This window comes from Rattus norvegicus, chromosome 6 (assembly GCF_036323735.1).
Source record: "Rattus norvegicus strain BN/NHsdMcwi chromosome 6, GRCr8, whole genome shotgun sequence".
Classification (NCBI taxonomy): Eukaryota; Metazoa; Chordata; class Mammalia; order Rodentia; family Muridae; genus Rattus; species Rattus norvegicus.
In genome coordinates this window covers 62,916,120-62,936,137 of record NC_086024.1, presented here as the reverse complement: position 1 = coordinate 62,936,137, position 20,018 = coordinate 62,916,120, and the positions used below count along the sequence as shown (strand labels likewise).

Sequence of the window (20,018 nt, the reverse complement as noted above, 5' to 3'; positions counted from 1 at the left end):
ATCGTCTTGAGTTTCATTTGTTCTAGGCATCTAGGGTAACTCAAGCATTTGGGCTAATAGCCACTTATCAATGAGTGCATACCATGTATGTCTTTCTGTGATTGGGTTAGCTCACTCAGGATGATGTTTTCCAGTTCCAACCATTTGCCTACGAATTTCATAAACTCGTTGTTTTTGATAGCTGAGTAATATTCCATTGTGTAGATGTACCACATTTTCTGTATCCATTCCTCTGTTGAAGGGCATCTGGGTTCTTTCCATTTTCTGGCTATTATAAATAAGGCTGCGATGAACATAGTGGAGCACGTGTCTCTTTTATATGTTGAGGCATCTTTTGGGTATATGCCCAAGAGAGGTATAGCTGGATCCTCAGGCAGTTCAATGTCCAATTTTCTGAGGATCCTCCAGACTGATTTCCAGAATGGTTTTACCAGTCTGCAATCCCACCAACAATGGAGGAGTGTTCCTCTTTCTCCACATCCTCGCCAGCATCTGCTGTCACCTGAGTTTTTGATCTTAGCCATTCTCACTGGTGTGAAGTGAAATCTCAGGGTTGTTTTGATTTGCATTTCCCTTATGACTAAAGATGTTGAACATTTCTTTAGTTGTTTCTCAGCCATTCGGCATTCCTCAGCTGTGAATTCTTTGTTTAGCTCTGAACCCCATTTTTTAATAGGGTTATTTGTTTCCCTGCGGTCTAACTTCTTGAGTTCTTTGTATATTTTGGATATAAGGCCTCTATCTGTTGTAGGATTGGTAAAGATCTTTTCCCAATCTGTTGGTTGCCGTTTTGTCCTAACCACAGTGTCCTTTGCCTTACAGAAGCTTTGCAGTTTTATGAGATCCCATTTGTCGATTCTTGATCTTAGAGCATAAGCCATTGGTGTTTTGTTCAGGAAATTTTTTCCAGTGCCCATGTGTTCCAGATGCTTCCCTAGTTTTTCTTCTATTAGTTTGAGTGTGTCTGGTTTGATGTGGAGGTCCTTGATCCACTTGGACTTAAGCTTTGTACAGGGTGATAAGGATGGATCGATCTGCATTCTTCTACATGTTGCCCTCCAGTTGAACCAGCACCATTTGCTGAAAATGCTATCTTTTTTCCATTGGATGGTTTTGGCTCCTTTGTCAAAAATCAAGTGACCATAGGTGTGTGCGTTCATTTCTGGGTCTTCAATTCTATTCCATTGGTCTATCTGTCTGTCTCTGTACCAATACCATGCAGTTTTTATCACTATTGCTCTGTAATACTGCTTGAGTTCAGGGATAGTGATTCCCCCTGAAGTCCTTTTATTGTTGAGGATAGCTTTAGCTATCCTGGGTTTTTTGTTATTCCAGATGAATTTGCAAATTGTTCTGTCTAACTCTTTGAAGAATTGGATTGGTATTTTGATGGGGATTGCATTGAATCTGTAGATTGCTTTTGGTAAAATGGCCATTTTTACTATATTAATCCTGCCAATCCATGAGCATGGGAGATCTTTCCATCTTCTGAGGTCTTCTTCAATTTCTTTCCTCAGTGTCTTGAAGTTCTTATTGTACAGATCTTTTACTTGCTTGGTTAAAGTCACACCGAGGTACTTTATATTATTTGGGTCTATTATGAAGGGTGTCGTTTCCCTAATTTCTTTCTCGGCTTGTTTCTCTTTTGTATAGAGGAAGGCAACTGATTTATTTGAGTTAATTTTATACCCAGCCACTTTGCTGAAGTTGTTTATCAGCTTTAGTAGTTCTCTGGTGGAACTTTTGGGATCACTTAAATATACTATCATGTCATCTGCAAATAGTGATATTTTGACCTCTTCTTTTCCGATCTGTATCCCCTTGATCTCCTTTTGTTGTCTGATTGCTCTGGCTAGAACTTCAAGAACTATATTGAATAAGTAGGGAGAGAGTGGGCAGCCTTGTCTATTCCCTGATTTTAGTGGGATTGCTTCAAGTTTCTCTCCATTTAGTTTAATGTTAGCAACTGGTTTGCTGTATATGGCTTTTACTATGTTTAGGTATGGGCCTTGAATTCCTATTCTTTCCAGGACTTTATGAAGGGGTGTTGAATTTTGTCAAATGCTTTCTCAGCATCTAATGAAATGATCATGTGGTTCTGTTCTTTCAGTTTGTTTATATAATGGATCACGTTGATGGTTTTCCATATATTAAACCATCCCTGCATGCCTGGGATGAAGCCTACTTGATCATGATGGATGATTGTTTTGATGTGCTCTTGAATTCGGTGTGCCAGAATTTTATTGAGTATTTTTGCGTCGATATTCATAAGGGAAATTAGTCTGAAGTTCTCTTTCTTTGTTGTGTCTTTGTGTGGTTTAGGTATAAGAGTAATTGTGGCTTCGTAGAAGGAATTCGGTAGGGCTCCATCTGTTTCAATTTTGTGGAATAGTTTGGATAATATTGGTATGAGGTCTTCTATGAAGGTGTGATAGAATTCTGCACTAAACCCGTCTGGACCTGGGCTCTTTTTGGTTGGGAGACCTTTAATGACTGCTTCTATTTCCTTAGGAGTTATGGGGTTGTTTAACTGGTTTATCTGTTCCTGATTTAACTTCGGTACCTGGTATCTGTCTAGGAAATTGTCCATTTCCTGAAGATTTTCAAGTTTTGTTGAATATAGGTTTTTATAGTAAGATCTGATGATTTTTTGAATTTCCTCTGAATCTGTAGTTATGTCTCCCTTTTCATTTCTGATTTTGTTAATTTGGACGCACTCTCTGTGTCCTCTCGTTAGTCTGGCTAAGGGTTTATCTATCTTGTTGATTTTCTCAAAGAACCAACTTTTGGTTCTGTTGATTCTTTCTATGGTCCTTTTTGTTTCTCCTTGGTTGATTTCAGCTCTGAGTTTGATTATTTCCTGCCTTCTACTCCTCCTGGGTGTATTTGCTTCTTTTTGTTCTAGAGCTTTTAGGTGTGCTGTCAAGCTGCTGACATATGCTCTTTCCTGTTTCTTTCTGCAGGCACTCAGCGCTATGAGTTTTCCTCTTAGCACAGCTTTCATTGTGTCCCATAAGTTTGGGTATGTTGTATCTTCATTTTCATTAAATTCTAAAAAGTTTTTAATTTCTTTCTTTATTTCTTCCTTGACCAGGTTATCACTGAGTAGAGCATTGTTCAATTTCCACATATATGTGGGCATTCTTCCCTTATTGTTATTGAAGACCAGTTTTAGGCCGTGGTGGTCCGATAGCACGCATGGGATTATTTCTATCTTTCTGTACCTGTTGAGGCCCGTTTTTTGACCAATTATATGGTCAATTTTGGAGAAAGTACCATGAGGAGCTGAGAAGAAGGTATATCCTTTTGCTTTAGGATAGAATGTTCTATAAATATCCGTTAAGTCCATTTGGCTCATGACTTCTCTTAGTCTGTCGACGTCACTGTTTAATTTCTGTTTCCATGATCTGTCCATTGATGAGAGTGGGGTGTTGAAGTCTCCCACTATTATTGTGTGAGGTGCAATGTGTGTTTTGAGCTTTAGTAAGGTTTCTTTTACGTATGTAGGTGCCCTTGTATTTGGGGCATAGATATTTAGGATTGAGAGTTCATCTTGGTGGATTTTTCCTTTGATGAATATGAAGTGTCCTTCCTTATCTTTTTTGATGACTTTTAGTTGGAAATTGATTTTATTTGATATTAGAATGGCTACTCCAGCTTGCTTCTTCTGACCATTTGCTTGGAAAGTTGTTTTCCAGCCTTTCACTCTGAGGTAGTGTCTGTCTTTGTCTCTGAGGTGTGTTTCCTGTAGGCAGCAGAATGCAGGGTCCTCGTTGCGTATCCAGTTTGTTAATCTATGTCTTTTTATTGGGGAGTTGAGGCCATTGATATTGAGAGATATTAAGGAATAGTGATTATTGCTTCCCGTTATATTCATATTTGGATGTGAGGTTATGTTTGTGTGCTTTCATTCTCTTTGTTTTGTTGCCGAGACGATTAGTTTCTTGCTTCTACTAGGGTATAGCTTGCCTTCTTATGTTGGGCTTTACCATTTATTATCCTTTGTAGTGCTGGATTTGTAGAAAGATATTGTGTAAATTTGGTTTTGTCATGGAATATCTTGGTTTCTCCATCAATGTTAATTGAGAGTTTTGCTGGATACAGTAACCTGGGCTGGCATTTGTGTTCCCTTAGGGTCTGTATGACATCAGTCCAGGATCTTCTGGCCTTCATAGTTTCTGGCGAGAAGTCTGGTGTGATTCTGATAGGTCTCCCTTTATATGTTACTTGACCTTTTTCCCTTACTGCTTTTAATATTCTTTCTTTATTTTGTGCGTTTGGTGTTTTGACAATTATGTGACGGGAGGTGTTTCTTTTCTGGTCCAATCTATTTGGAGTTCTGTAGGCTTCTTGTATGTCTATGGGTATCTCTTTTTGTAGGTTAGGGAAGTTTTCTTCTATGATTTTGTTGAAGATATTTACTGGTCCTTTGAGCTGGGAGTCTTCACTCTCTTCTATACCTATTATCCTTAGGTTTGATCTTCTCATTGAGTCCTGGATTTCCTGTATGTTTTGGACCAGTAGCTTTTTCCGCTTTACATTATCCTTGACAGTTGAGTCAATGATCTCTAGGGAATCTTCTGCTCCTGAGATTCTCTCTTCCATCTCTTGTATTCTGTTGGTGAAGCTTTTATCTACAGCTCCTTGTCTCTTCTTTTGGTTTTCTATATCCAGGGCTATTTCCCTGTGTTCTTTCTTGATTGCTTCTATTTCCATTTTTAATTCCTTCAACTGTTTGATTGTGTTTTCCTGGAATTCTTTCAGGGATTTTTGTGTCTCCTCTCTATGGGCTTCTACTTGTTTATTTATGTTTTCCTGGAATTCTTTCAGGGATTTTTGTGTCCCCTCTCTATGGGCTTCTACTTGTTTATTTATGTTTTCCTGGAATTCTTTCAGGGATTTTTGCGATTCTTTCAGGCATTTTTGCGATTCCTCTCTGTAGGCTTCTACTTGTTCTCTAAGGGAGTTCTTCACGTCTTTCTTGAAGTCCTCCAGCATCATGATCAAAAATGATTTTGAAACTAGATCTTGCTTTTCTGGTGTGTTTGGATATTCCATGTTTGTTTTGATGGGAGAATTGGGCTCCGATGGTGCCATGTAGTCTTGGTTTCTGTTGCTTGGGTTCCTGCGCTTGCCTCTCGCCATCAGATTATCTCTAATGTTACTTTGTTCTGCTATTTCTGACAGTGGCTAGACTGTCCTATAAGCCTGTGTGTCAGGAGTGCTGTAGACCTGTTTTCCTCTCTTTCAGTCAGTTATGGGGACAGAGTGTTCTGCTTTCCGGCCTGTAGTTTTTCCTCTCTACAGGTCTTCAGCTGTTCCTGTGGGCCTGTGTCTTGAGTTCACCAGGCAGCTTTCTTGCAGCAGAAAAGTTGGTCTTACCTGTGGTCCCGAGGCTCAAGTTCGCTCGTGGGGTGCTGCCCACGGGCTCTCTGCAGCGGCAGCAACCAGGAAGACCTGTGCTGCCCCTTCCGGGAGCTTCAGTGCACCAGGGTTCCAGATGGTCTTTGGCTTTTTCCTCTGGCGTCTGAGATGTGTGTGCAGGGAGCAGTCTCTTCTGGTTTCCCAGGCTTGTCCGCCTCTCTGAAGGTTTAGCTCTCCCTCCCACGGGATTTGGGTGCAGAGAACTGTTTATCCGGTCTGTTTCCTTCAGGGTCCGGTGGGGTCCTGCCGCTCCTGGGCCCTCCCCCACGGGAGCCCAGAGGCCTTATACAGTTTCCTCTTGGGCCAGGGATGTGGGCAGGGGTGAGCAGTGTTGGTGGTCTCTTCCGCTCTGCAGCCTCAGGAGTGCCCACCTGACCAGGCGGTTGGGTTTCTCTCTCATCGGGTCTGGGAGCAGAGAGCTGCTCTCTTATATACATTTCAAGTGTTATTCCCTTTCCCGGTTTCCGGGCAAACATCCCCCTCCCCCCTCCCCTTCCTTATGGGTGTTCCCCTCCCAACCCTCCCCCCATTGCCGCCCTCCCCCCATAGTCTAGTTCACTGGGGGTTCAGTCTTAGCAGGACCCAGGGCTTCCCCTTCCACTGGTGCTCTTACTAGGATATTCATTGCTACCTATGAGGTCAGAGTCCAGGGTCAGTCCATGTATAGTCTTTAGGTAGTGGCTTAGTCCCTGGAAGCTCTGGTTGCTTGGCATTGTTGTACTTTTGGGGTCTCGAGCCCCTTCAAGCTCTTCCAGTTCTTTCTCTGATTCCTTCAACGGGGGACCTATTCTCAGTTCAGTGGTTTGCTGCTGGCATTCGCCTCTGTATTTGCTGTATTCTGGCTGTGTCTCTCAGGAGCGATCTACATCCGGCTCCTGTCGGTCTGCACTTCTTTGCTTCATCCATCTTGTCTAATTGGGTGGCTGTATATGTATGGGCCACATGTGGGGCAGGCTCTGAATGGGTGTTCCTTCAGTCTCTGTTTTAATCTTTGCCTCTCTATTCCCTGCCAAGGGTATTCTTTTTCCTCATTTAAAGAAGGAGTGAAGCATTCACATTTTGATCATCGTCTTGAGTTTCATTTGTTCTAGGCATCTAGGGTAACTCAAGCATTTGGGCTAATAGCCACTTATCAATGAGTGCATACCATGTATGTCTTTCTGTGATTGGGTTAGCTCACTCAGGATGATGTTTTCCAGTTCCAACCATTTGCCTACGAATTTCATAAACTCGTTGTTTTTGATAGCTGAGTAATATTCCATTGTGTAGATGTACCACATTTTCTGTATCCATTCCTCTGTTGAAGGGCATCTGGGTTCTTTCCATTTTCTGGCTATTATAAATAAGGCTGCGATGAACATAGTGGAGCACGTGTCTCTTTTATATGTTGAGGCATCTTTTGGGTATATGCCCAAGAGAGGTATAGCTGGATCCTCAGGCAGTTCAATGTCCAATTTTCTGAGGATCCTCCAGACTGATTTCCAGAATGGTTTTACCAGTCTGCAATCCCACCAACAATGGAGGAGTGTTCCTCTTTCTCCACATCCTCGCCAGCATCTGCTGTCACCTGAGTTTTTGATCTTAGCCATTCTCACTGGTGTGAAGTGAAATCTCAGGGTTGTTTTGATTTGCATTTCCCTTATGACTAAAGATGTTGAACATTTCTTTAGTTGTTTCTCAGCCATTCGGCATTCCTCAGCTGTGAATTCTTTGTTTAGCTCTGAACCCAATTTTTTAATAGGGTTATTTGTTTCCCTGCGGTCTAACTTCTTGAGTTCTTTGTATATTTTGGATATAAGGCCTCTATCTGTTGTAGGATTGGTAAAGATCTTTTCCCAATCTGTTGGTTGCCGTTTTGTCCTAACGACAGTGTCCTTTGCCTTACAGAAGCTTTGCAGTTTTATGAGATCCCACTTCTAAACCAGTATTCTTGACTTCAGTAACGCTCCTAAGTCCTCCAGCTTTCTCTAAATCCCTAACTAGCTTTTTTTTTTTTTATTAATTTTGGCAGCTGTGAAATTTGCACACAGGTATACAAACATATAAAAGTCTGCCACTTAGATACAGAAAAAAAGTAAAGGCCTTTTTTTTTCTTTTGAAATAGGGCTTTATTATGTAACTTCAGTTATTCTGGAACTTTCTATCCTTCTGCCATGGCCTTGTCAGGGCAGGGATCACAGGTGTGCGCCATCCCACCTGTCATGCTTTACAATCTCTCCTCCTGTCTTTACTCTGTGCTGTACTATGAGTTTGGATATGAGGTGCGCGGGACTGAATTGATGCTGTTCTTTGGCTTGTGGCTTTTTGGTGTTATTTGTTTTTCCTCCTGGGGATTTAACCTAAACCCTCGTGTATCCTAGTCCAGTTCCCTCCCAGACATCTTCTTGCTTTTTATTTCGAGGCAGGCTCCCTCTAAATTGCCCAGGCAGTCCTTGAACTCACTCTGTAGCCTAAACTGGCTTTGAACTTTTGATCTTCCTTCCTCTGTGTCATAAGCCCTTGCGTCCAAGGTCTGAGTCAGCAGCCTTCTGGCTCGGCGTGAGTCACGTTTACTACTGACCTGGCTTCTTCCTGCTCTCACGTTTTATTGCCTGGCTACTTTGTTTGTTCCTCCATTTTCATTCTCCTTCTTGTCCTTACCAAGCACCCACTCACATTCAGTTACTGTATGCTCTTCCGCATTGCATTTCAATTATTTGGTTTTACTAATATAAGCAATGCTTTCTTCATTTCATAAATTCATGGCTCAATTTTATTTGACATTACAAGCTTGAAACTTGTCTATGCTACCTCCCTTCCATGTTGTTCTTGCCTCTGACTCTGTCCATCTTTCTTCTCACAAGCATCTACCTCCCACAATGTAATTACACATTTCCTTACTCTCCTTGGTTGCATTCAGCTTCTTTGTTTGTCTGTCTTTGGTGGACAAATTCTCACACACCTAGAGTTAGAGTCAAACTTACTATGTAAGTGAAGATCACCTTGATCCTAATGCCCCCACCTCCCAAATGCCAGGAATAGATCTGTACCCCACTCCACAGTTATGAAGGGCTGGAGATTGAAACCAGGGTTTTACACATGCTAGGCAAACATTCTATCAACTGAGCTACACCTCGCCTCTGCTTTCAATTTCTTTCTACCACAAATCTGATATAGCAAGTATTGTTGTCCATGTCTCGTGATGTATCTACAAGGAGCATCTGGGAAATACTCCTACACAATCAGAACTTGAGAGCACAAGTATTAATTAAAGTACTAGAATATGCCTGCAATTTTCAGTAAATATCACTGCTTCCCAAAGGGTTCCATCATGCCAGATCTAAATCCCTCCTTTTCCCACCTTCTGACTGGACTCTGATGTTCAAGAACTGGAGTCTTTCTAATTGTAAACAATCTGGTAGGTATGAGATAGAATGGTGTCTCAGATGCAGGGCACTCACAGCAGTTGTACTGTTGGGGTCTAGGCTTAAGCATCCTGCTTCGATTCAGGTCCTAAGTCTACAGCTAGTGTTTGTGGGGCTCTGTTCCTGTTCTGTAGTCTGTAAGATAGACAAATGCATGATCAGAGTTGTGGAAAGGATCAGAGCTGTGTTTGAAAGGGTTTAGAGTGGTCCTGCTGATATCAAGCCCACAGATATTGTCTCTCACATCCTTTCTTCCATTAACCACTGCTTGTTTTTGTTTGTTTTGAGACAGGGTCTCATTATGTAACCCAGGCTAACCTGGAACTCTCTATGTAGCCTGTGCTTGCCTCAAACTCACAGAGATCCACCCGCTTCTACCTCCCGAGTGCAGAGATTAAAGGCATGTATAATTAATTATTAAAAACCTGAAATATGATTTCCAGCTCTATACTAATATGTGAACAAATACTGAGATAATACCGTACCTCAGAGGGTAGATGATCACAATGATAAAACTTGATGTTCAATTCATTCTTAGTTTTCTGTGGGAAAATATAGGGGCATTGATGAGTTTTGTGAAATAAAACAAAAAATCTAAAACAAACAAACCAGTGATAATGTGCCAGAGGAAAGGGAAACATAGTCAACAGTTGATATTGAAAGATACAAAGTAAGAATTTTGTGTATGAAAAATTACTGTGCTTCGGCTCGGTATCTATACATGGATTATTAACCAAGTCATACTAAGGAACGTGATTATCACTTTGGACAAAGATTAAATTGCTATATTACACGATAGCACAGATATATTCCGAATGGGACAAAAGTCCAAAGAGGAAAAAGAGCGACCATTTCTATGGCAGAGCAGATGGAGACCTATTAAACATGTGATCAGGAACGCTTTCTAGAGGAAGCATAGGAGGAAAGTAAAAGGTTCATGTGGAGTGCACATAGATGGAAAATCAGTCTTTATCATACATAACTACAATGAGAATGCTTAGTTTAGAAGACACACATGTAAACAGCATGATATTAAGCTTCTGGCAAAATTAGCCTGTGTAACACAACTGTAGAATGATGCTCACTTTCCCTAGTAACCAGATATTCAACTTCTAAAACTTGAGGTAGGTGTTTTATGCATCAGGCTGAAAAAGATTTTTTTCAAATGAAAGTTTCTTAAAATTTAGTTATCAAGTATGGAAAAATGGGCACTGTCATAGTGATGAGTGTAATTTGAGAAGATCTTAAAGCTTTCGCCATGCTCATGCCTAGTACTCTACTGCTCAGGAGACGGAGGCCGGAGGTTGAGTTGTTCAAGGGCTTTCCTGGCCTCATAGTGAGTGTGAGGTCAACACAGTGAGTCTCAGGACTGCAAGAAATCTTGTCTCAAAAAACCCAAGGGAGCCCCCTAACTTTTTTAAATGTAGAGCTAGCATGTTTTTAATTAGTACTGCTGAGGCAGGAGGATTAGGAGTTTAGGGTCAGCTACAGAGCAGGACCCTGACTCAAGAAACAAAACCAAACTATTAAAGTCATTTGGCTGAATAATTCTATTTTTAGACGTCTACTTTATAGAAATACTATTGTGCATATGCCCAAACCAGCATGCATAGAAATTTGTTTCTTGAGATATTATTAAGGGAGATACATTTTGGGGCAACTACAAGTACAGGAGTAAGGAAATAGCATATTAGTATTATGAAATACAAAATCATTATTTTCAGAGAAGCAAATGTTTACATACACACCTGAAAGGATCTTCATAATTAAATAACACCCATGTCTTTTGTGTATAATGAAAGCCTCCTGCCTCAGCCTCTCCGGGACTGATTAAAAACGTGCACTTCATTTTGATACAAATTCCTGTGGGTAGATGAGATATTCATGTTTGTTAATGTGTACTAAATAAACATTTTGAGAGCTATATTTGTTGGCAAGATCAATTTCAAGGACTTAATCTGTACATTCATTTAATTCCTGTAACAATTCAATTGCATGGTTCAGTCTAGAACTCAAAACCTCACGTTTCCGAGCCATGTTCTGGTCACCACACAGCTGGAATTGACAAAGCAGGGAGCTGGGAGAGCTGCTGCCAGAGCCTGTGCTCCAACCACAACAGTCAAGGGTGGCTGTGTGAGCAGAGAGACAGGTGGACAGACAGGTAGTACTATGTGGGCATGTCTGAATCATCTCAAAACGCTTAAAAATGTATCAATTTATTGAAAAATACATCCATTTTTAGTGATGTAGTCTCTTAGACATAGAAGTCAGTTGATCGAAGATAGGCACTTACTTCTTACATATCTGCTGAAGTAAAAGAGAGCAAGCAAGATGTAAGTGTGAGCACCATAGTTAAACAATTATGTAAGGTTTGTAAAAAGTAATTTTTGGTTAAAAATAAAGTACAGTCCTCTTTGACTATGAAATGACACAGAACCATTTCTGTATATTGTCAGGCTTTCCAAAAAAGGAAAGATGAGGTTTTAAAAAAATCTTATATTGTTTTCAGCCCCACTCACATCCCAAAAGGTCCAGGTGTTGCAAGCTACAAAACTCATTATCAGTCAACACATATAGGGTCATCTCAAGGCCTCAATTAAAAAAAATGTGATCAATGTTTATCCTAGGTTTTGTGACCAAGTATTATCATGATTTTACATGTATTTTGTAATTTCAAATTTGACTCCAGTGAACATGTATGTGTGTGTTACTTTCTTGTTGTGACAAAGTACCTGATAGAGACCCGTCAGAAAGAAAGGAAAGTGTAGAATCGAGAGATGGATCAGCAGTTAAGAGCGCTGGCTGCTCTTCCGGGGGGGGGGGGGTCTGCATTCAATTCTCAGCACCTGCATGGCAGCTCACAACTGTCTATAACTCCAATTCCAGGGGATCCGGCACGTTCACATACACAAACGTGCAGGCAAAATACCATAAAATGAAAATAGATTATTGAAGAAGAAGAAGAAGAAGAAGAAGAAGAAGAAGAAGAAGAAGAAGAAGAAGAAGAAGAAGAAGAAAGAAGAAGAAGAGAGGAGTGTGTTATTTTGGCCCCAGATCATCATGGGAAAAGGCACAGTGGCAGGAGCTTGAGGCAAATGCTCACATTGCATTTGCAATCAGGAAGCACAGAGGGATGAACACTGGTGCTCAGCCTACTTTCTCCATTTTATTCAGTCCAGGACCTCAGTCTGTGGAATAATGCCACCCCTCTTTAGGGTAGGTCTTTACACCTTAATTAATGAAATCTAGCACTTCATAGACATGTCCAGGAGTTCCTCTCCAAAGCTATTCTATATCCTATCAATTTGACAATATTAACCGCCAGTGTAGTAGTTAAAAACACACAATGAGAATTGCACAGAAAGTCAAGGAAAAAATTCTTACTCATCTATAGAAAACTGTCACAGTATCCCGTTGACCCAGAGCTCCTTTGGCAAAGTATACTGTCCTCTGCCATGAGTGTGGGGTGTCTAGGAAGGGTTGTCGAATGTGTTTCCTAAAATATGTACTACAGACCTGATGGACTCCTGGAAGCCTTGTGATCTCAAGGAAGTCTCAAAAATACCAAAATAAGAGGATGTAAAGAGTGACTGGATTACGAGTCGTATTGCTCAATGTAGAGACACCCGAAGGGATGCAGACGTCTGCGAAGGGGAAAAGAGGAAACTTTCTAAAGGAAGTGATCTCTGGCTAGCAGAAGTAAACCTCAAACAACTTTGAAAACCAACCTTTGCTTTCATTTAGGTGAATCAAATCATCATATTTTGTAAGTACTTTGATAAGAAAACAATTGGTCATGTTTGACCTCCATCCTTTTCCACAGTCACACACACCTGGGGCTTAAATGTTGCGGACACACTCCTTGAAAAGCTGAATCGGTTTCCCATGAGCTGGTTAAGGCAGGACTACAACCAGACATCGCATGTTATCTGTGATCAGTGGTAAGGAGGTGCAGCTGGAAAACCATACACAGAGAACAGGATGCTGCCACAGTGTCAAACAGCGTAAGCCCAGCTTTCTGATACTTTCCAATTCTCTTATCTCCAGTTACAAAAACTTAAAGGATAAAGGTGACTATTTAAAATCATCAATCTCCATGAAGATGAAGCTGGTTCTCAAACTTTATGATCATCACCAGCTTATTCTGATATATAAACCTCTCAAGTCACCACGATGCCACCTCTCAGGGGCTAGGGGTTGACTGAATGGTAGTAACAAGACACTTGACAAACTGTAGTGCAATAAACAATTGTAATCTTCCGTGCTGTGCTGCTTTTAAAAACATCACCAATGCAAAAAGGTGGAGCCGAACAGAAATAAATATGCATGGTGCTGCTAATGAGTCAAAAAGGAATGACACGACCGTGGACCTTCAGCACCAGTAAAACTTTCACGTTAGTGCTGAGCCAGGAACTATATCTCTATAGTACTAGCCTTATATTAGTGTTAAAGTATCCTGTGCGTAATTGAAGTTTGTTTTGTTTGTTTGTTTGTTTTTGTTTTTGTTTGTTTTTGTTTTTGTTTTTTTTGTTTTTTTTGCTTTTGGAAGGGCCTTTTAATATTGGAGTCTATTATAAAATTGGTGATTATTGTATGCCATTATGGGAGGCCAAGTTTTTCTTTTTTAAATTAGATATTTTATTTATTTACATTTCAAATGTTATCCCCTTTCCAGATTTCCCCTCTGCAACATCCCTATCCTATCTCCCCCTACCCGGCTTCTATGAGGGTGCTTCCCCACCACCCACCCACTCCCGCCTCACGGCCCTAGCATTCCTCTACCTTGATTCCTGGGGCATCGAGAACACAGGAACAAGGGCCTTCCGTCCCATTGATGCCAGATAAGACCCCTTCAGCTCCTTCAGTCCTTCCCATAACTCCTCCATTGGGGGGTCTCTGTGATAATCTGTTGGTTGGCATCTACATCTGTGTTGGTCAGGATCTGGCAGAGCCTCTCAGGGGACCGCTGTATTAGGCTCCTATCAGCAAGCACTTCTTGGAGACCAAAGAGTGGATGCTTCAGTTCTGCTTAGAAGCGGGGACAAATTATCAAGGGAAGTAGAGGGTGGGAGGGAGTTGGGAGGACGAGAGGAGGGGAAGGGGAAAAGAGGGGCAGAATCGGGTATGGGAGGAGACGGAGGAGATGTACAGAGGGTCAGGAAACTGAACAGAGGTGTCTAGCAATGGGGGATGGGGACCTGGGGGTAGCAACCAGAAGGTTCCAGATGCCAGGAAAGCAAGAGCCTCCCAGGACCCCATGGGGATGACATTAGCTGAAATACCCCACAAAGGGGAGGGAGAACCTGTAGAGACCATATCCAGAGGTTAAACATGGCTCCTGGTTGAGGGAGCCCACCCTCCAATTTTTATTGAAGCTTTAAAATAAAGCCTTCTAGAGCCAGAGTGATGGCTCAGCAGGCAAAGGTGCTTGCCACCTGATCATACAAGCTTGGCGGCGTGTGCTTGATCCTCGAACTCGAGTTCCAAGGTAAAAGGAGAAAAGAGACTCCTCAAATTGTCTCCTGACCTCCCCGTGCCTCATGAGTACCTTAGTACTCATGTCTGGCTCCGATAGCAACGACAATAACGACGATATAATAATACTCCCCCAAACCTTATAATTGGTCTCCTTGGGCAGGGTGAATTACCTACCCCCACCTTCCCCCGCCCCCCAGAGTACGTTCCCACTTGAATCTCCAAGTGTTGCAAAGCGCCTTTGCTAATCATTAACCCTGTTTATTGACTGTGTGCTTGGGGTTTGACATGAATAATCTTTTAATCTTCGCAACCCTCAAGTCTTCTGACTCCAGGTTTGATGTTTATGGTACAATGGTATGGTGTAAATGGTACAGTAAATAAAACACAAATCGCTATAGTTCAATAGAAGGGCCAAGAAAATAAATGTATTTTAATTGCATTCATTTTAGAATTTATAATAAAAAGAGAGTCATAACTAACACATGTGAAGCACCCCCTCCTGGTGAACTTCCTGTCATTTACACGGGTTTTGTTTTTATCAACTGTGGCTGTTATGCAGTGAATACAAATATGGTGACTGTCCCCACACATCACGTGTCACAAGCAGCCTTACAAGTGTGCTATAAACATGTTCAGACTGTTAACAAAAAGGAAAGCGTGTGGGAACACCTTATTTTATTTTCAAGTGATAATTCCCAACATTTGGTAAAAAAATCCATATACTTTGTATTTTGTAACCGAAAGCAGCTATTAGTGTGTTTTGGTGATACAGTAGGGGATCAGAACATTTTTGGAAGAAGAATAAATACATAAAGAGACACTAATGAGTATACTTGCAGCAGTCGATTTGGCTATTTTGAGAGTAGATACAATGAAATAAATATTGAAGTTTTATTATATGATTAAGACTGGAATTATTAAATCTTTCAGGTCTTTCTTTTTGTGTGTACATTTCTGTCTGTGTGGGTGTATGCCACCTGTGCGCGGGTGCTGGCCATCAGAAGACGGTAACCTGTCCCTGGGAGCTGGGGTTCCAAGTGGTGAACAAACCAGTGCAAGTCCTGGGAATTGAACTTGGGTCCTTTGGACAAGAAGAAAACCTTTGCATAGACTAGCTGGTCTTTTTTTTTTTTTTTTTTTTTCTGGTGCTGCTGTCTTGAAAGAGAATATACTTTGCATATGCAGGTGAATGCTTACAATTTTTGTATAAAGGAAACTAACAACATTAAATATTTTATTGTTTTAAAAAGGTATGGGGCAGGCGTTGTGAGACTCATCCCAATACCAGCACTAGGGAGGGAGAGACAGCCAGATCTCTGAGTTTGAGGCCAGCCAGGTCTAAGTAAGTTTCATAACAGCCAAGGCTTTATAAGATGACCCTGTTTCAAAAAACCAAAAGAAGAAATATAAGAAAAGAAAAGCAAAAAAGCAAAACACAAAAAAATCAACCAAACAACAACAAAACCAAAAATCAAACCAAAACAAAAAACCAAATCATTTGAATCACATTTTGAGGAATGACAGTCACTTGAAACTAAATGTTCAAAACTGTTGTTATTATTTTGTTTTATGTTTGTGGGTGTTTTGTGGGCATGTGTGCCTGTGGACCATATTTGTGCCTGGTGTCTGTAGAGGCCAGAAGGGCAATTGGATTTCCTGGTACTAGAGTTACAGATGGCTGTTAAGTTGCTATGCAGGGGCTAGGAATTGAATACAGATCTTTTGGAAGAGTAGTCAGTGCTCTTAGTCACTGAGCCCCAAGCTCAGTTGTTTTCCTAACTTAACAAATCACAAAGACTCATTGTATTATTTGACATAGTGATTGTTTCAAGGATTAGGTAATGTGGTATTTCCCCACTTAGATATCAGCTCTCTAGAGCACCAACCTTGAATTTGTCACAAGTCTCCAAATCCCAAGTCTTTAACTTTAATAAATGACTCGTTTCCATTGTCTATTTCCCTGCAGGATGACAGAATTTATAGATTGATATAATAATACAAAATGAACAATTCAACCATACTTATTCAACATGTGTTACGGTAATGCTAGGGAATACTGAGATGTAAGTCTCCAGGTTGGCCTATTGCTTCATGAGAGAAAGCTTGGTTCAGAGTGTTGTGGCTGCTGGAAGGTGAGACCATGGAAATGGGAACACAGGGTGGGTGATGACTCACTGGGTCCAGGGAGGTAATGATAGCGAAGGTGGGAACCTCTCATTATCACAACATATATATCATATCAAGAGAAAAATTTTGGATACACACACACACACACACACAGAGAGAGAGAGAGAGAGAGAGAGAGAGAGAGAGAGAGAGAGAGAAACAGAGAGACAGACACAGAGAGACAAAGAGACAGAGAAACAAAAAAAAAGAGACAGAGAAACAAACAGACAGATAGGAGACAACAGGGACAGAAATGGAGAGACAGAGAGAAAACAGAGCAGAGAAAAGGAAGAAGAAGAAAGAAGAGGAGGAGAAGAGAAGAGACGAGAAGGGGAGGGAAGGGAAGGGAAGGGAAGAGAAGGGAAGGGAAGGGAAGGGAAGGGAAGGGAAGGGAAGGGAAGGGAAGGGAAGGGAAGGGAAGGGAAGGGAGCAAGGCGATGTAAAGGCCTACAAGGAAATAGGATTTGGAGGCCTTTATTATTTGGGCAATGGGTAGTCCTTATCCAAGCTGGATTTGAGGAATTCTCATAAAACTAGACCAGGAGAAGAGAATTAATAATCAGTCTCAATTGATTTCACAGCTGCATGCTGTATGCCAGAAACTGTTCCAGGTTTGCTCTTGACAACTGTGGTGGTTAGAATGAGAATGGCCCCCATAGCTTCATATGTTTGAGTATGTGGTCCTTAGTTGGTGGAACTACTGGGAAAGGATTAGGAGGCGTGGCCTTATGGGAGGAGTTGCATTCTCAGAGGCAGGCTTTGAGGTTTCAAAAAGCCACACCCTTCCCAGGTTCTCTTTGGCTTAGATTGGCTGTGGATGAGAAGTGAGCTCTCAGTTACTGCCTCAGAGCAGTGCCTGCCTGCTTGTCACCATGTTCCCTAGCATGGTGGTCATGGGTTCTAATCCTCTAGAATCATCAACCTCAAATTAAATGCTTTTTTTTTATTAAGTTGCCTTGACATAGTATCTTATCACAATAGAAAAGTAACTAAGACAACGATTAATTTCTACCAGTATTCTCATGCTTCAGATGAGAGACCTGGACTGAACCATGCTGAGGAATGCCCGAGCTGTCAGTGCAATCACAAAGGAGGAAGAAGCTACCCGGTATGGAAGCCACAGTGAAGAGATGGGTTCTCCTCTGCAGCGTGTCTCTATCAACAGGAATCAGCAGAAGTGGAATTCAGGCATCTGGCCATGAATTTGATAAAGGAATTTTCATTAAAATTGAACTTGAACTGAATGAAAAGCTCTGATTCTTAAATTATCTGAAGTCCAGAATGCTAGGTCTTTCTGAGCAGTAGTTCTCAACCTTCCTAATGCTGTGACCCATGACCCTTTAGTACAGTTCCTCATGTTGTAGTGACCCCCAACCATAAAATTATTTTCATTCATACTGCATAGCTGTAATTCTGTTATTAATTATGATGTGAATATCTATGTTTTCCAATGATCTTAGGCAATCCTGGGAAAGGGTCTTTTAACACCCAAAGGAGTTGTGACCCACAGGTGGAGAACTGCTGATCTAGAAGAACAAGAGGAAGTCTACAAGTGTGCAAGAAAAGCCCCTGTGAGCATTTTTCTTTGGAAAAGACATGGGTGTTTTATTTGTGTCAGCTCACTAAATCCAAATAAGTTATTTTATGCATGCCTAGTTCCTGTAACTGTAGTTACATTTGGCTGTGAGCCACCATGTGGGTGCTGGAAACCAAACCCAAGTCTTCCAGAAAATCCGCAAGGGCTTTTCCTCACTCAGCTATCTCTCTAACCCCCTAAATAGCAATCTTATAAGATGAAGACACATCTAGTCTCATTTTATGAAGACTTGAAACTTACCATAGTTGCATGAGGTGAGGAAGAAGGCAGGAATTGAATCCGTTGGAGAAGGTGACATCATCATCATCTTTAGCAAAAACATTTAATCCCAGTTGCCTCTGTCAGGGTCCCTTCCTACTGTGACAAATGCCTGAGGAACCAATTTAAACAGAACACCATTTTATTGTGTTTCACGACTCAGGCATTCAGTCCTTATTCACTGGGCCTTGCTGTGCCTTCCAGCAGGCACAACCCCACGATGGGGAGCATGTGGTAGAGCCAAGCTGCTTACCTCTTAGCATTTGGGAAGCATACGGAAGGGAATGGGGCAAGGTGGGTCTTTCCAGGTAATGCCCCAATTGACTGACTTCATCCAGGCATAGCCCATCTCTTGATTCCTACCGCTTCCCAATAGTGTGGCCACATTCTTAATTTGTCAATGGATCGGTGCTTTGACTAGATAGGAGCCCTTATGATCCAGTTACTTTCAATGATAGGATTCCCTGAGTAAGGACCAAGTCTTTCATTCATGAACATTTCAGGGACATTTTGCCTTGAGGCTGTAACACCAACTATGTTACTACCAATTACATTTCTAAGACTTTTTTTTTCACTGTTATAATGGTATTCATAGTAAAGTTTATTTAAAAGACTCACAATATTTATTTGCAAAATATAAACACCATAAAGGCCTATGAACTTGAGCAGAGTAAATACAGTCATTTATTAGGTAGAATACTATGTAGTCTATAAACAAGGCAGCTCTGTGACTCTCTCTCTCTCTCTCTCTCTCTCTCTCTCTCTCACTCTGTGTGTGTGTGTGTGTGTGTGTGTGTGTGTGTGTGTGCTGTTGCCAGGTAAAATGTTATCAGGAGACGTACTTCCCTGGAGTACTTCCTGGAGGCTTTACGAATCTCCCCTGATCTTAAGATATGCATACGCATACAATAAGGGCTGGGCTATGGCTCAGTTAGCAGAGCTTGCATGAAGTCCTGGGTTTGATCCCAAGAACCAGATAAACCTGGGCTGTGGCAGTGCATACTTTTAACTCATTATCTGAGAATGGGAGAGGCAGACGTTCTGACTTGTCCTTAGCTAAATGTTGAGTCCAAGGTGAGTGTGGGCTACATGTGGTACATGGGAAGCCGTCAAACAAAAACTTGATAGCAAACAACAACAAAAATCCCCATGAGCTATGCATATGTAATACAGATTCTGGACAGTGTTTACAAGTACCCATACTACATTATGCATATTCTTGTTGATTAATAATTGCTCTAGAAAAATAACAAACTGGCAACCTTTAGGGGAAGGGAGTGGGGTGGTTGTGGGAAATGCAACTGAATTTCTATTGTAATTTTGTCTTGTTTTGGTTTTGGTCATCTTGAGGAAGGATCTCACAATGTAGCCCTGGCTGGCCTAGAGCTCTCAAAGAACATCCTTCCTCATCCTGGGTTACAGGTCAGCCCACTGCACGATTGAATAGATTTTATGCTACTTAATTTTTTAACACTTCATATATTGCTTATTTTAAAAAGGTCATTAAAGAGAGCATCTAAGTGTGCCCTTACTATTAACGGACTTCCAGCGAGCTCTGCAGTTCGAGGAACAAGTGAAACAATCAAGTGCATTAAAAACAATCAACTCTCATCAATCAATCATCTTTTGTGCAGTTCCCAATTTGCATTTTCAATAATAGAATGCAAGGTAATGAACGCAAGTCATTCTTT

The 20,018-nt window shown here is 41.3% G+C and overlaps 1 protein-coding gene across 1 annotated transcript in view; it reads right to left on the bottom strand.

Annotated features, from left to right (window-relative positions):
* Positions 1-20,018, bottom strand: part of LOC120093247 (60S ribosomal protein L29-like) — a 613,897-nt gene that overhangs the window by 293,294 nt on the left and 300,585 nt on the right. The window lies entirely within an intron of this gene.